The 17,780-nt window shown below is 42.8% G+C and overlaps 1 long non-coding RNA gene and 1 pseudogene across 1 annotated transcript; one reads left to right on the plus strand and one right to left on the minus strand.

Annotated features, from left to right (window-relative positions):
- LOC108412015 overlaps positions 1-17,780 on the minus strand; it is a 380,788-nt pseudogene that overhangs the window by 305,106 nt on the left and 57,902 nt on the right.
- LOC119264289 lies at positions 802-13,820 on the plus strand. The gene is made up of 3 exons (XR_005130945.1): positions 802-848; positions 13,246-13,383; positions 13,548-13,820. It is a non-coding gene; the product is annotated as an uncharacterized LOC119264289 (long non-coding RNA).

Raw genomic sequence — 17,780 nt, forward strand, 5'->3', positions numbered from 1 at the left:
GTGTTTGTTTTTATTACATGGTGGGGGCGCAACATGTTAGCACACTCACGGTGTGGGGACCGAAAACATTGTGGGGTCCAGTGTGCTGGTCCCCACAATGTGTGCAGCCCAAATGCGTCAGTTCACTCAGGAGACCATGCGGATATGGGTGGCGAAGTTTTTTTCTTGGACCCCACCACTCTCAGAAACCTGAGAAGTGTGTGGAACACACATGCTCACTGCTGCCCCCCGAGGTTTCTTGTGGTACTGCACCCTACCCTAAAGTGTGCTTACGAAGACTGTAAGCACACTTTCACTAGTGCGCATGCGCAGCCCCACACGTCACTGAGTGCTGTGAACGCTGCGTTAATCACTGCTGCTACAAACACAAATACGACATATTAATAAAGTAAATAGTTGTGTTAAATTTAAAAATGTTACAAGCAAGGAATCAAAACGTGAACAGTTTCGTCAGATTAAAAAAACTCATTGTCTCCTGTTGTAACATGCACTGCATTATAACAGTGAGGTAATTAAACGATAAGTTACCAGAAGGTCCAGAGAAAATATGAAATCTATAATCATCATTCTTATAAAGTCGATGCGTTCAGTGTAATACATATACACCTGCATATATAGTCCGTTTTAACGTTTTAACGCACTCCTGTCGTACTTATGGTTTAAGCTAATGTTGTAAGCTAATGGCTCCGTTTGTGTGCATAGCGAGGTCGGACTGTAGTTTTCTCCGTTCTATACTAAATGGAACGAATGGGAGCGGGAAGAACAAAGAAACTACACTTCCCATAAATCCCTCTGTCACACCGCGAAAGGGCTGAAGGATTGCTGCACTGAAGAAGCGCCGATGTAAGGTAAGTTCAGTAGGATTTTAAACCCTTCATGGCTTAAATACCCGCCTTTGCTCGCAAACATGAGGTTTAATGTTTCCTCTCGACTCCAGTTTTATGTTTATCTCGAGCAGCCGCAACATTTCAGGAGCTCCTAACCCGCTAGCGCTGGTTAGCGTTAGCTCGCGCTGGTTAGCGTTTGCTCGCGCTGGTTAGCATTAGCTAGCGCTAGTTAGCTCGACGCTAACGAGCTTTAAGGCCCGCTGTCCTGTAACCGGACCGGGTTTCGGGGATGTTTAGCTCCTCAGAGAGAAAGTCGAGTACGTTTATTTGGTTTAATGTAATCACAGTTTTAAAGGGCCGCGTGTTCTGTGAGAGAGATGGTGAGGGGGAGAGAGGGTGAGGAGAGAGGGTGAGGGGGAGAGAAGGTGAGGGGAGAGAAGGTGAGGGGATAGAGGGAGAGGGGTGAGGAGAGAGGGAGAGGGTGAGGGGGAGAGAAGGTGAGGGGAGAGAGGGTGAGGGTGAGGGGGAGAGAGGGGTGAGGGAGAGGCGTTATTTAGTTTAGAGAGGAAAGTGTGGTGGATATTTTATTGGTTTCATGTGACCAAAGTTTTTAAAAAGCTGTAAGTTCTGTATGTACACTTTAAAGAGACAGACAGAGAGAGGGATAGACAGACAGAGGGAGAGAGGGTGAGGGGAGAGGGGGTGAGTGGGTGAGAGGGTTAGGGTGAGGGGGAGAGAGGGGGTGAGGGTGAGGGTGAGAGGGTGGGGGAGAGGCGTTATTTAGTTTAGAGAGGAAAGTGTGGTGGATTTTTATTGGTTTCATGTGACCAAAGACAGAGAGAGGGATAGACTGACAGAGAGGGGGGGTAGACAGACTGAATTGAAGTTACTTCAGGACTGATTACGTCTGTTGTGTGATATAAATTTGTGAGAGTTCATTGTTTTTAAGTGAGGCCTTTGGAATGCTATTGGTTACAGATGCTCTCAGGTCTCGCATTGTGGGAACCATCTCAGGATAGAAATGTTTGAATGGTTTTGGTTACACCCACTATCAGGTTTAGCATAGTGGGGACCACGTCCAAGGTGAACCTTCCACTATAGCAGTAGAGTCGCAGGACAACAGACAGACAACATTTCTGAAATAGAGTGTAGGTTACCCTATGACTAATGTCATTCAGGGTCTCATATAAACTGGTAATAATTTCCTGTTTTTAAACAAGCGTTCAAGGTTAATATTTGTTACACACCCCGTCAGGTCTGCCATAGTGGGGACCATGTGTAAGTAGAACCCTCCACTATAGCAGCAGAGTAACAGGACAAGTTGTAGACTTAATTTTTGAATTACAGCTTAAATGCCCTCATGAACAATGTTATTCAACATCTGAAATGAATTTGTAATAGTTTCCTCTTCATACGTGAGTCTGTAAGTGAAGTGGAGGTCAGGTTGATATATTCATCAAAATCAGTGTCTTTGTATTGCAGTCTAAAGTCTCGCATTGTCTCCTCATTTCACTTTTAAGTTCCTCAACAGAGCCTGGTATTCCCAAAGGCAGGGTTACTTTTGCAGAGTCATTTTCTCCTAAGGTGAAGCACAGTGCAGCGGAAGCAGCCATATTGGTCAACAGGTTCTTCTGAAAAAAAGCCAAAAGACTAAAACGATTAAAGAAAGTGATAGGTAATAGAATTCATCTGAGTATTCATCCATACACACATGCATTAAATGTACAGTTTTGATGTGAAGAATTTCCTCAATTTGTCAAACAAAAAGTACATTCTTTCTTTAAATTTACATGTTAAAAAAAGATATAAAAAAGATATTTTGTGTCTCATTCTTATCTTCACTCCAATAAACAATCAATATAAAATTAAAATGAATTACCAGACACGTGTATGTATCTTTTCAGGGTGACCATTCGAAGGGTTCCACACTTGGAGTCAGCCAGGGGATAGTTGTCAGTCAGTTCACTTAACTTGACCAACACAACTTCTCTTGCTGAAGATGACTAGAGTTCATATGCTCTGTAGTGCTCCCTGTACCGTGAAGATTTTTGCATATGAAGATCAATGTGTCTTCTATTACACACATTTGAACTACCTCTGCAAATTCAGGTAGTCCATCTACTGATCCATGCACAATAATCATCCCATTTCTAGTCAATGCCATTGCTAGAGACTTTCTGGGCTTGGAAAACAGACAAGGGTATTTTTGTCTTAGTTTAAGTGCAGTGTCTTCTTTCATGACATCTACTGGAATTGTTGAGACGTGTGTCACATCAAATGCTGATCTCTCATAACTGTGCATGTGATAGACCATCATTAGCTGGTGCTTATTCCCAAAGGACAGTGTAATGTTCTTGAAACACTTTGTGTGTCTGACAACCTGTTAGAAAAAACTATGCTTGGCCTCAAAGCGCATGGTCCAAAACATCACAATGTGGCCAAACAGCTTTATCATTTCTGGATAATGCTCCAGAAAGTGATGTTTTGGCAGGAATCCTTGACTGGGAAATACCTCCCTGTATCTGTATATATGTCTGTGCTCAGAGATCTTACACTCTAAATATTTCACAGACTCCTCACAGTGGACAGGTGCAACAACAAGCTGTACAATACCTTTCAAATCTTGAATGACATTCCATGCTGGCTCATCTTCAGGGATTAACTGCCCAATCATAAACAACCTTATCAAACACCAATTTTCGTGGGCATTGCCACCAACTGAGTTGCGACTTTCAAAATTAAGTGGCAGTAAATGAGGGCAATTTTTTTTGTCACCCCACTTGTATGGAAAATTTTTTGAGGTTGTCAAGTGTAAACAACTTCTTGGAAATAAGCTGGGCAAAACACTGTACAAGCTCAATTGGCACTATGCCCTCGAAAATATCATGGACAACATCAAGGGGGTACCCTGATGTGACATTGAAGTGAGCAAGTCTCTCTGTGAAAATACAAGCTTTTTTCACACCTAAAAAGCTACCTCCTTTTGCCTGTGCAGGATTTACATGGACCTGATGAATCTCTCTGTTTCTGGTGGTAAATGCACCCAATTTTACTTTTTTGACCTGAGTCTCTGCCAGTTGTACTGTGCAAAACCTACAGAAATACTGGCCTGAGTAACTTTCCACAAAGCCAGCAATTCCATGTGCCGCGAGATTGTCTGACATCATACACTGAAGTGTCCCCTTCAAAAACGTACCCAGCTGTGCAACAAAAACTCCCTGCCGCTCAAGGGTAACAAGGTCTTGGAGTAGTGGCTCAAATATTTCACGATAGTCATAGGTCTTCACATCCTCACTTTTACATAAAAGAGCCAGGCATATTGAGGCCAAAGAAGAATGACTGCCAGGAGGCAAATTTCCCAAAACTCAATAGACAGCACAGAGTTTGTGTGTTTTACGCGAAGTACCAAGGGGGTTGCAAAGTTTACAGTCATCTATGTATAGGCAGACAGAAATTCTCAATTCTTCCACTGAGAGAAAATCACTGTTGTTAAAATACTGGCCATCTTCAAAAAATCTGCAATGCAGGCGGTCATGCACGATCTGTTGCTGTCTTCTCTTTTCAAAAATTTTGCTGAGAACACCTTTTTGATTGTCTAGCTGATGTAAAACATTTAGCAAAGGAGCATACTGAAAACCTCTTTTTGCCTTTGCATCTAGGATATACTGAACTGCATCAACAATATTCAAATGATCTTTGTAAAATTGGTTCCCCTCAAAAGAAGTGGCTAATGGACCATCTTTCCTTAAAGCTTTCGAGAGAGGGTTGGATGAACAAAGTGTACAGCCTCACTCTTTGATGAGGAACTGGTCAACACGCAGGTCGTGTTTATTGAAGAAATCAGCAAGAATGTTGCTAGATGCAGGCACTAAGGAAGTACTAATCAAATACTGCAACTCATTTAGTAGCTCATCGACAGTAGAGCCTGGTATATGGAAACAGTTTTCCAATTTTAATAAAACAAATGCCAATTTCTCTACTATAACTTGTAGCACATTCTCTTGTTTTGGGCATTATCTTCAGGTTCAGCATCAAGCAACTCCTCACTCTCTCTCAAACATGCACTGAGTGACTGATATCTTGTAGTTTGGTCTGCAGCACAGTCTTTACACATTCATGTTACTGCAAAAGAAGAACAAAACAAAAAAGATGTTATACCATCTATAAATACACAATATTCATTGTATATACTAGATGCTTCTTCAATTCATCCAACATAGATCTCTTAGGTCAGGCGTGATGCTTATTCTTAATCCCTGCTAAAATCACCTAACAGTCTTGCGCACTGAAATTACATCACATGAAAGCCTACTAATGCCAAAGTGATGAGATTTGGCGTAAATTTGCTGGCTTGTGTGGGTATTTTGGTGAGTCTGGTAGTGTGACATCACTGCACTGCAGTGTTAGCGTGCTTGTAGCATGCTTCATGTTTTAAGTGCTAAACAATGTCAATTTAGGGTATTCTGTAATATCCCAATGATAAACATATATGCATCAGGTTTAGAAAATATCTTTGACAGAGTGCAATAGAGGTGATTTACTAAAACTCCATTTTAAAAAACCTCTGTGAAAATAGTTTAAGAGTACAGGATGACATCTTCACTAGTGTACATTTTTAAGACTTTGGACCTTCATGTAATACTAAATATTTCTAATCAATAATTTGCAAGACAGCACCATAGGTACATACCACTACTAAAGAGCTACAAGAAGTAGACCGTCCAAGTCTTAAAGCTCAGAAATGTTGTTACAGTTGTTGAGACGTCCGGTAATAACACATTCAGAAAACTTGATTAGAAAACAGGCAAAGCTATAATATATTTTTTAAAAGAGAACATTTAGTTTTACACATCCATCCACCCATCCTCCACTGCTTGTCCAAGTCCAGGTCGCGGTGGCAGCAGCCTAAGCAAAGAGGCCCAGGCCTCCCTCTCCTCCATCACCTCCCCCACTTCCAGAGGGATGTCAAGGCATTCCCAAGAGAGTCGAGAGATATAATCCCTCCAACATGTTCTGGGTCTTCTCCGGGGTCTCCTCCCCATCCGACATGTCTGGAACACCTCTGTAGGGAGGTGTCCAGAGGTCATCCTTAACAGATGCCCCAACCACCTCAACTGGCTTCTCTCAACATGGAGGATCAGTGGCTCTACTCTGAGCCTCTCCCGAGCTTTCTCCGCATGGTTTCTCCGGCATCTCTAAGGGAGAGCCCGGCGACTCTGAGGTCTTTCAGTCACTACCCAAAGTTCGTGACCATAGGTGAGAGTCGGAACGTAGATTGACCGGTAAATTGACAGCTTCGCATTGACAGACCAGTATAGGGTCTGCTTTACTGTGCCGCACCATTCCGCCTGTCAACCTCTCGCTCCATCCTTCCTTCACTCATGAGCAAAATCCCAAGATATTTAAACTCCTCCACTTGGGGCAAGAATTCACTCCCTAACTGGACAGAGCATTCCACCCTTTTCCGACTGAGGACAAGGGTCTAAGATTTAGAGGTACTGATTTTCATCCCAGCCGCCTCACGCTCGGCTGCAAACTGGTCAAGAGCGAGCTGGAGGTCCCGGCCTGATGACGCCAACAGGACCACATCATCTGCAAAAAGCAGGCCACCATACTGGACACCCTCCACCACTTGGCTGTTCCGAGAAATTCTGTCCATAAAAGTTGTGAACAGAATCAGTGACAACGGACAGCCCTGGCGGAGTCCAATCCTGACTGGAAACCAGTCCTACTTACTGCCGGCTATACGAACCAAGCTCCTCCTCTGTTTGTACAGGGACTGAATGGCCCATAACAACGAGCTCCTCACCCCGTACTCCCGGAGCACTCCCAGGGTGTCTGCGGGGTTGTAAAAAGTATTAAATGGTAGTAAATTCAATTGGTTAAAATTAAGGCCATTAAAAAGTATTAAAATGTAATAAGCTTCATCTGACGAGGTATTAAATTTTCGAACCCTCATCCAACTGCCTAGACGTTTTTGAATTTGTGTTAAGTGCAGGCCTTTCTCCTAAAATTCCTTAAATTAGATTTATTTTTATGTTGCGAGCAGGTCCTGAGTGATATGACGTGACCTGATGTTTGTTCGCGCGAGCGCCAGTCACCTAGATACCCGGCTGGCTTGCCACCAAACCTGTTAGCGAAACACTATAGGAAAGTGCAAGTTTTCTGACGTCTGGCTTGACAACCTAAGATTTAAAGACTGGCTTAGGCCAGTGGTTAGCAACAACCGAGAAGCTTTTTGCCACGTTTGCAAGAGGACCGCTAACCACCAAAGGAGGATGCACAGGCATGGGGAGCATCTTCCAATTTCAGTGTTCTGCGGTACATCGCCCACATCAACCGCCACTGCTTTGCCGTCAACTGCGCTCCCTACCCGGACTACTGCCAGCAGTTTCCCAACTGATAGCATCGTGAACGGGTGCTCAGATGCCAGACAGTAGCAGACCCAATGCCCTGTCATCACTGCCACTACGTTGTGAGCTGAGGTGCTGTGGTGTTTGGACCTTGGATTAATTCTAACGAAGGCATTGAAGAGCTTTTTCGCAATATGTTTCCAGACTCAGACATAGCGAAATCCTTAGCGTTAGACAAGGATAAAACTGCTTACTTTATCAAATTTGGTATTGCGCCATGTTTCAAGAACCTGAAGACCATAAACAAAGCTGGGCCGTTCGTTCTAATGTTTGACGAGAGCCTCAACCAATCCTCAAAAAAAAAAAAAAGATGGACTTACATATTCGTTTTTTGGAGGGTGGCTGTGTCAGGTCAAGATATTTTGGCTCAGAATTCCTGGGACATGCAACAGCTGATGACCTGCTGCAGCACATCAAAGTAAGTTTATTTTCTTATTAATCATTCCTGACTAGGCTTGGGCGATATGGAGAAAATGCCGTGTACTGCGGTATGACAAAATACCGGCGATATATTTTATTTTTACATGTATATTTTATTTACCTAGTGGGTAATTTGGGTAAACCGCAGTGTCTCCTAGAAAATGCAGCCTGATTCACGTGAGAGTCACACAGGATAGCATCTTAATGTAACGGGGAATTACTGCAGGAGACCGGTAGTAGAGAGAATCTCCACAATGCATTTTCAACCCTTATTTGAGCGGAGACTTTGGCGCTTTTAACTTTCTTTTAAGTTAACTGAAACCCAGAAAGAAAGAAGATAGATAAGATCTATCCCCATAGGGAAATTCAAGCATCCCGCAGAGCACAGAGAGCAAAAAACATAGAATTATAGTCATAGTAATTATATTTATATAATCTCACTGGTTATTTAGAGTAATATTCAGGAGACCGTAGCTGTATCCTGTTACAAGAAAAGGCTGTGTTATAGATGACAATACGTCAATATTGCCCTCTCACCTCAAAGTATGCCATTTTGCAACGTAAGATAGTCATGGTAAACGTAAATACCGGCAGTCAAGAGTACAGCGCGCTATGAAAAATATACAGCCAAAGCCTTGTCCTGACATATCCATCTCTGTCAAATGTTACTCAAATGGCTCATGTTTTACTTAAGGATAATTATTCTTGTAAGTATAGGCTAATGTTGTCTAAATGTTCAATTTGAAGCATACATTACTGTTTGTCTGTATATGCAGTTTACTACGACAATAAGTGTTTATTCATCCAATCTTTCTTCTGTGTGATGATTCACAGGAATGTGTTGCACAATTGAACATGAGGCAGCTTCTGTCGGTCGGAATGGATGGCCCCAATGTAAATTTTAAGTTCTTAGATCTCCTTCAAAAGGAGCTTCATGCTCAAGTGATAATGGTAGGGAGCTGTGGACTACATACCCTCCACAATGCCATGAAGGCAGGCTTTATAGCCTGCCAACTTGAAAAACCTCTGCATGCATTTTCTGTTCCCATTGATCCTGCCTGGAGAGAGGACTTCACGAAGCTCACCAGCTCCCCTTGCTTTCCCCTCTCCTTCTGCGGCCATAGATGGGTGGAGAATGTTCCGGTGGCATAGAGAGTAATCGAGATTTGGCCCGTGATTCAAAAGTATGTGGATGCTGCAGAAGATAAGAGGGTCCAAACACCCAGCACAGCCTCATATGATGCCATCTTGGCAGCATGAGGTGATACTCTCATCATCCCAAAACTGGCATTCTTCCTTGCAATTGCAAGAAGTTTTAACCCATTTTTACAGAAATACCAGACAGACGAGCCAGTGTTGCCTTTTTTTGGCAAAAGACCTAACTGACCAGAGAAAGAGCTGGAGGATCACCAGAACCAGGGGCGGGTACTCATTACTGTGTGTGATTCACTTGAAGTTGATGCCGACAAGTTTGCAGAGATGGCTGAGGGAAAGGCAGGAACAAAGATGGCTGAGCTCATTACAAAATCCAAGTCTCTTCGAAGAAGACACAAAGACAAAAAAGCTGAACTTATGCAAACTTATGAACTTATGCAAAAAAACTTATGCAAAGGCCAAACAGCTCAGGCATTTGTTACCTTGTTGAGTAACTCAATTTTACTGTTTGTTTAAATGTGTGCATCAAGGGTACACACACACACACCCCTCTCTCAGTTTATGTTTTAGACCAAGTTAGAGAATGTGTTTATCTTTGAGTAGTAAGGCATAACAAAGAATTTACATACACACTGACACTTACCCAGTTGATTGCTCAAACACACACACACACACCCATGCACATATTTACTCACCTTACTCTACAGAGATCTCTTTCTGGGCAGTTCTGTTATATCTTTGAAAAAAAAAAGTGTTATTTCTTTATGTACTTTTCACTTAAAGCCACTTCAGTAGCCGCTTTAAGTCATGCTGGTATTAAAAATATTTTGTAGGTATTAAAAAGGTATTAAAAATGTATTAAATTCAACTTAAGAATCTCTGTATATATCCTGACTCCCCACAGGATCCCTCGAGGGACACGGTCGAATGCCTTCTCCAAATCCGTGTAGACACATGTAGACTGGTTGAGCAAACTCCTACGGACCCTCCAGGACGCTGGTGAGGGTAAAAAGCTGATCCAGTGTTCCACGACCTGGGCGAAACCCACATTGTTCCTCTTGTATCTGAGATTCAACTATCAGTCTGACTCTCTTCTCCAGTACCCCTGCATGGACCTTACCGGGTGGGCTGAGAAATGTGATCCCCCGATAGTTGGAACACACCCTCTGGTCCCCTTTCTTAAAAAGCGGGACCACCATCCCGGTCTGCCATTCCAGGGGGACCGCTCCAGATGTCCACGCGAGGTGTGTGATGGTTTGCCAGAACCTTCTCGGTTCCTGTCGTTAGTCTTTCTCCATGGCCTCACCAAACTCCTCCCACACCTGAGTTTTTGCGTCAGCAACCGCCGAAACCGCAACCCGCTTGGCCCTTCGGTGCCCATCTTTTGCCTCCAGAGTCCCACAAGCCAACCAGGCCCAATAGGACTCTTTCTTCAGCTTGACGGCTTTCTTTACCTGGGGTGTTAACCAACGGGTTCGGGGATTGCTGCCACGACAGGCACCTATGACTTTGCGGCCACAGCTCCGATCGGCTGCATCGACAACGGAGGAACGGAACAGGGCCCTCTCGGACTTGATGTCAACGGCCTCCCTCAGTATGTGGTCGAAGCTTTGTCGGATGTGGGAGTTTCTGGTAGGTTCCTCTGCCAGAAGTTCCCAACAAACCCTCACAACTCGTTTGGGTCTGCCAGGTCTGTCCAGTATTTTCCCCCGCCATCTGATCCAACTCACCACTAGGTGGTGATTGGTTGACAGCGCCACTCCTCTCTTCACCCGGGTGTCCAAAACACATGGTCACAAATCCGATGACACAACTATGAAGTCGCTCAACGAACTGCGGCTTAAGGTGTCCTGATGCCATGCGCACTTATGCACACCTTTGTGTTCGAACATGGTGTTTGTTATGGACAGACTGGTGAGCACAGAATTCCAATAACAAAACATCACTTGGGTTCAGATCAGGGAGGCCATTCCTCCCAAGCACACCCTTCCAGGTCTCACTGTCATTGCCCACGTGAGCGTTGAAGTCACCCAGCAAGACAATGGTTTTACACTTATTACATTAAAACCTGACAATGATGGATCATTTAATACATGCCAATGCTATGTTTGGTACAGGTTGGGCCACTCCAACTTGTTGTTATGTCATATAGCCATGTTATGTCATTGCTGTAATGCAAAATCTTGTAACTCCTTTTATGCTCTCACCATGATTTTCATAAGGTTGCTGTTGTTTACATTGTGTCAAAAATGACTGATGATTAATGAACAAATAGAAATGCTCCAAAGTAACTTGGAATAAAACATTTTTACATTGACTTCAGTTGAAATTTGAAAAGGTTTTTTTCTTATCCTGTAAAGTTGCTGTTTTGGAGAAATTAGGTTTTTGCACGACAACAATGTGTATTTATTAGCAGTCTGGTAAAATATGATGGTAAAATATTAATGATTGGTAAAATATTAATGATTATAAACAGTTGGGTCTTTTGAGGCATTTATAAGTACTGCTAGCCCAACTGTGCAGAATTTGTTCAACTTTATTCTACATTCTTGACTGATCCACTGCATCTTTAATGGTGCAACAGTTACATACTCTAACAAAAATACTGGGACACACCTCAAGCACCTTGACATGCAGTCTATCTTTACACACACTGGTGAAAAAATGGGTGGTTCTAAAGTTCACTGAATTCGAGTTGTACTGTAATAGGATGGTACAGTTGGAACCTCTCTTTAAGAACCACAGCAACTCAGTCTCGGACCATGTAACGTTACAGAGTGAAGTCTACGAGTGATGAAGAGCATGGTGCAGAAGTATTTCCAATGCTCTGCTGACTCCATAACTGCAGAGCTCCTAATCTGCTGTTAGAGCTGCAAAAGGGGACCAACTTTTATGTGTTTTCACTAGCCAGCTATCTAACTTGAGTTAGTTTATATTTTAGTATATAAATCCAAATGTATGTGAGTAACGTAAAGTAATACTGTCAATATCCAAATATAACCACATACTGGTATGTCCACTTTACAGACTGCATTAAAAAGACATACTTACTAAGACTATTAACTGGATGCAGCTTGATTCTTAATCTCATCAACTTTCACAAAACTCGCGCCTCTGCTTGGCTCTCCTTTAACAGTCCACATTCAATAAATGAGCATCTGAGCACACGCAGCCTCTGTTCTATGGGAAATAGTGCAGCTCATTAAGTGCCGCTGCGTTGCATCAAATCAAGTGGATTTTGTGGCTTTAACAAGTTTTCAGTCTACGTAAAGCAGGCCGATGTGGCTAACGCAGTTCATTAAACAACATGAACCACTTGCACCTTTGAGGCTCTAAAAGATACTTAATTTAAATGCAATATCAATAAAATATCCCACTGTAAAACCCAAAACTTGGACTGACCGTTTAATAGTGAATCGCCAACTATGCCAGCTAGCCCAAGCGCTAGCTGGGTCGGCATAGTTGGAGAGTCAAACAACACACGAAAGATATAGTTAAGCAACTGCACATAAAACTTTAATATGCAGTACACGACGTTACAACAAGCCACAGGATGCGGCCGAAGTGGTTTTACTTACTTTAAATGTGAATTCCAAGAGTTTGCTAACGCAAACTTAGCTGGTGCTAAGGATAGCTAACTAGTGCTCTCTCAGTATCTGTTTAAACGGGGAGGTTCCTCTTACCAAAATGAGCCATATTACACTAAATAGTTTAATAAATCAGCCACTACAGCTCAACGTTAGACATAATTATGACAAATACTCACCGCACTTGCACGGCTTCTCACCAAAAGAACAAGGCATCACTGAAGAGAAGAGTTTGCAGAGAGCCCCAAATGTCCCGGATGAACAGATCACTGGCCAGCATGTTGAGTTCACTTCACAGTGTTACTTCGACAAAACATGCACTCATTAAGTAAATCTAATAACCCACCTGCATTTCATCAAAACAACCCAGCAAGTTTCATTCTGTAACACAAATGTGTTAAATAACTTTAGTGATAGAAACTTACGGAAAAACAACAACAACAGCATGAGTTTACTTTTGTAGTTTGCATGAATGATATTGAGGTGTTATTACACTCATCTTGTATTTGTTATATTGTTATATTCTGTTATATATAGAATATATATTCTGTTATATATAAATATGTTATATATTGTTATATATGTAGAAATATATATATTTCTTCAGAGGGAAACTGGAAGCATCAGCATCTGATCCGCGCAAGCTGTTCAACATTTTCTCCTCTCTTCTCAACCCTCCTCCTCCCCCTGCACCCTGTTCTCTCACCCCTGAGGTTTTTGTCACCTTCTTTGAGGAGAAGGTTGATAGAATCCACCAGTCTTTTCCTTCTGTCCCCGCTCAATTCACTAGACCACATCATCTCATTCTCAATCCCTTAAACTGTTTTTCTTCTCTTTCCACAGACGCTGTTCTTCAACTGATCAAATCCAGTAACCCAACCACCTGCCCACTGAATCCCATCCCATCGGCATTGTTTCAGTCAATCTCTGAGGACATACTGCTCTTCATCACGTTTCTCATCAACAAGTCCTTGGCATCAGGTGAAGTTCCATCAACTTTCAATACTGCAAGAGTACTTCCCATCTTGAAGAAACCCATGCTTGACAGCTCTGATGTCTACTACAGACCGGTATCACTTCTTTCTTTCGTTTCAAAAATTCTTGAACGCGCAGTCTACAATCAACTTTCTCTCTTTCTCACACAGAACCAGCTCCAAGACCCCAACCAGTCTGGCTTCAAACCAGCACACTCTACAGAAACTGCCCTCATCGCAATGACCGAGAACCTCCAATCTGCAATATTAGCCAAATTGTCATCGGTTCTGATCCTTCTTGATCTCTCAGCAGCTTTTCACACAGTCAACCGTAAGATCCTTCTGGACATCCTCCCCAACCTTGCAGTCACTTACTATGCGTGGAAGTGGTTCAAGTCTTATCTGGAGGATCGCTCTTATCAGGTGACATGGAGAGGGTTCACATCCTTTCCATGCAGGCTCTCCACTGGTGTCCCCCAAGGCTCGGTCCTGGGTCCTCTTCTCTTTTCTCTTTACACTAGCTCTCTTGGTGATGTAATATCTTCTTATGGCTTCTCTTATAAATGTTATGCTGATAACAGTCAACTAATGTTTTCTTTCTCGCCCTCTGACACACAGGTTTCCAGTCGCATCTCGGCATGCCTTTCTGACATCTTTTCATGGATGGCAGCCCACCACCTGAAGCTCAATCCCAGCAAGACTGAGCTGCTATTCATCCCTGCATCTACAGGTCCTCATCACAATCTCACCATCTCAATTGAGAACTCTCTGATTGTTCCATCTGTAGAGGCAAAAATTCTTGGTGTGAGTCTGGATGGCCAGTTATCGTTCTCAACTCACATTGCGAACCTAACTCAGTCATGCAGATTTCTCCTGTATAACATCCGTAAGATCCGACCCTTCCTCACCCAAGAGGCCGCCCAGGTGCTAGTGCAGTCTCTTGTCATCTCAAGGCTTGACTACTGAACTCGCTCTTGGCTAATGCTTTTTCTCTCGGTATCTACGGTGACTTTTTGTTTCTAGCAGTATCTGAGCTCAGAACCATCTTTCTCTCTAACCTACTGGTAACTAGGAAAGATACTTTCTCTAGACAGACAAAGCACTTCTTGTAAGTCGCTCTGGATAAGAGCGTCTGCTAAATTATGTAAATGTTATATTCATGTTTTTCTTTATATTTTTATATCTGTTATCTTTATGTACTGTTAGGCTCTCTTTACCTCTGTTAATGCGTGTGTGCTCTGTTGAGGGCCTCTCTCGCCCCTCCCTCGATGTATACAATAGCATGCCAATGGGATGAGAAAGCTTTTCCAGATGTTTCCTTATGAGAATGTATGGATGTGTGTGTGTCTCTAACCATGTTATGTATGTGCGTCCATTCAGCATATTAGACCAGGCAAGGGAGCTTGGACAAGGGAGAGATCCCACATTCGGCCTTCGGGACTATCACAGGACTTTATTTTTTATTATCTTAATAATTTGAAATAAAGTTGTTCATGTTTAAATCCAGATAGTGTCTACAGAGCTTCCGTCTCCCCACCTACACTGAGAATAAACAACAATATCCATAAGTGTGTTTTACTATCGTCGTTGATTAATACCACCTGTCCAGGGTGTTTCCTGCCTTCCGCCCAATGACCGATGGGATCGGCTCCAGCGCCGCCCATGACCCAGAAGGACAAGCGGTTTAGAAAATGCGTGTGTGTTGACATTGCGATAACTCAACATAAAAAGTGCATTTAATTGTGTGTTAAGAGTTGAAAATTCTTCACGTTTTAAAGGGTGGTTGGCATTATAGGTCATTTTCAGTCTTCACTTTACACTTGTTAATAACTTCACTAACACCATCACTGCTGCTTTAGGCTCTGCTTTCATTAGTGGTGGTTGACAGTTCTGTCTGTTACCACCCCAGTGAGTCTATAATCCCACCCACATGTAGCCCAGATTCCTTCATAGATGTCTCCAGATATGAGCACATTTCCATTTCATGGTGGGCAGCTAGCCTAACTACAACACAACTTGTCTGGGGTCAGTCCTACATGTCACAAACCAATCCACCAGCATTCCCATAAATTGAAGATGTCTTTGGGTCTCATTCCCCAACGGTCCTTAAGAATCGATTTCACTTCCACAGTTTTCACGAGGATTTTTCAGTTTTTGGGATTTGTTCTTAGATAATAAGAGAATCTACACGCACTCAAGAGCACACAGTTCACATTTAAGAGAACGTAGGGCTATATTGCCGAACGAGGCCCTTTGTTAACATTTCTCTGATTCGCTGTAGAGAAACGTAAAGGACGTCTGTCGGCATATCAGAAAACGTCGGGCCAAACACGTCACGTATATTTACGTAAAAGCCATTGACGACAACTGACGATGTGTCGGCTTATTGAACAAGGTGAAGACTTCAACCACTATCCCTTGTAACTCAGTTCAGAGGGGCAAGGGTCAAAATAAGAAATGGGATTAGGCTTTGCACTCACGTTATGAGAGCTACACAGATTAAAATTCAAATTTTCTGTGAATCGTTTTTGACTGTTTTATTTTCTTTCAGTACATTTGATGTTTTGTTCACAGGTGCCAGTGTTGGAACTGCACATTTGAAATGTTTTATGTGCTCACTTCCTTCCGTGGTTAATAAATATATCAAGCATGTGTGTCCTGTCTCTGAGTGCTCATTACACCTCTTTCATGTGGAATCATGTGGGTACTTCTGTCTTTCAAAGGGTGCATGATTCATTCAAAAGTAAAATAAAATAGGAACAGTTTCACCTTTTAACGTCCCTTGTTGAAAACTTGGGGCTGTAAAGGAAATTTGTATGACGCTCACCCATGTATAAACTGTAAGGCTGATGCATTCTCTCTGTTACTACTGCACTGCGCTAGCTTGCAGTGTGTGACTGTGTTGAGGAGAAGATCCTGTCCTTGTCCTTGAGCACTAAATCACTCGGGGGCAGAGCAGGACATCATTCCCCGATACTTCTGTTGGTCGCAGTTTATATGAAGGGGCTCTAAAACTGTGTAGTTACACATGAAAAACGTGCAACACCAGTGGCTAAATGATCAGTAGTTACAATGTTACTGATGGGTTACAGACGTTAAAGTGTATAAGGCTTGGTAAAAATGCTCTATATGATACTGATATGATACTGGGCTCTAATATGCATTCAGTTGTGTGCTGTCTGAAAGCACTATGTCCTGGGTCTGCAATGGTCATAGGACAGGGCTCCATATGTGTGAAGGGGGCCCAGGTTTGAAGCTCTATGTCCCAAGCGAGAGAGGGACCCCTCGCTTTCTCCCTCTCAGCTTTAGAATAAGCTGAGGCTATTATAATACGAACCAGATGTGGACTATACCTTATGGCAAAAACAACTGGGGTATTAAAGCATGGACTCAAACGTATGTGGGAGAGAACATTTGGAACGTTTTGGATGATGCTGAGCTCGTTGTGTGTGTTGTGAAGTTGTTTTGTGCTTTTTGTTTTTGAAGAAAGAAAAGATTGGTCTCTCTCTCTCTCTCCCTCTCTCTCTCTGTGTCTTTCTCTCTCTCTCCTCTCTCTCTTTTTCTGTCTCTCTCTCTCTCCCTCTCTCTCTGTGTCTCTCTCTTTCTCTCTCCCTCTCTCTCTCTTTCTCTCTCTGTGTCTCTCTCTCTCCCTCTCTCTCTCTCTGTGTCTCTCTCTATCTCTCTCTCTGTCTCTCTCTCTGTCTCTCTCTCTCTTTCTCTGTGTCTCTCTTGTTGTCACTTTACTTTTCAGTAAAAAGAGCCGACTCTCACGGCTCAATCCGAATGCCCGTTGTTCCCGAAAGAGCCGACTCTCACCGGTCAATCAGAATGCCCGTTGTTCACTAAAGAGCCGACTCTCACCGCTCAATCCGAATGCCCGCTGTTCGCGAAAGAGCCGACTCTCACCGCTCAATCCGAATGCCCGTTGTTCACGAAAGAGCCGACTCTCACCGCTCAATCCGAATGCCCGTTGTTCGCGAAAGAGTCGACTCTCACCGTTCAATCCGAATGCCCGTTTTTCGTGAAAGAGCCGACTCCTATTGAGGAGCCGTTTTAATTCACTTGTTAAATTTGAGTTATTTTAAAATGGAAAACTGATTAAACTGAATGGTTCTTCCTTCTCGTTATTTTCCCCAAACTGGTTTTGTTCTGGGCTTTTTGTGGTTCATAGCTGTGTTTGTGTGCCTGCGTCTCGAAGTGAATCTACTCATCAAAATTTTACTAATTATGTTTTTTTATAACAAACTGAACCCATTTATTTTCAAGTATTATTATTATTAACAAGTATATTATTATATTAGTATTATATTAGTATATTATAAAGAGGACTAAGGTTTTTTATTAAACTATAGGGTACAAACAAGACGCGCTTGAGAGCCGAGAGTCGACTCTTTTTGGTGAGCT

The sequence above is a fragment of the Pygocentrus nattereri genome, chromosome 11, assembly GCF_015220715.1.
Source record: "Pygocentrus nattereri isolate fPygNat1 chromosome 11, fPygNat1.pri, whole genome shotgun sequence".
In the NCBI taxonomy this organism is placed as follows: domain Eukaryota; kingdom Metazoa; phylum Chordata; class Actinopteri; order Characiformes; family Serrasalmidae; genus Pygocentrus; species Pygocentrus nattereri.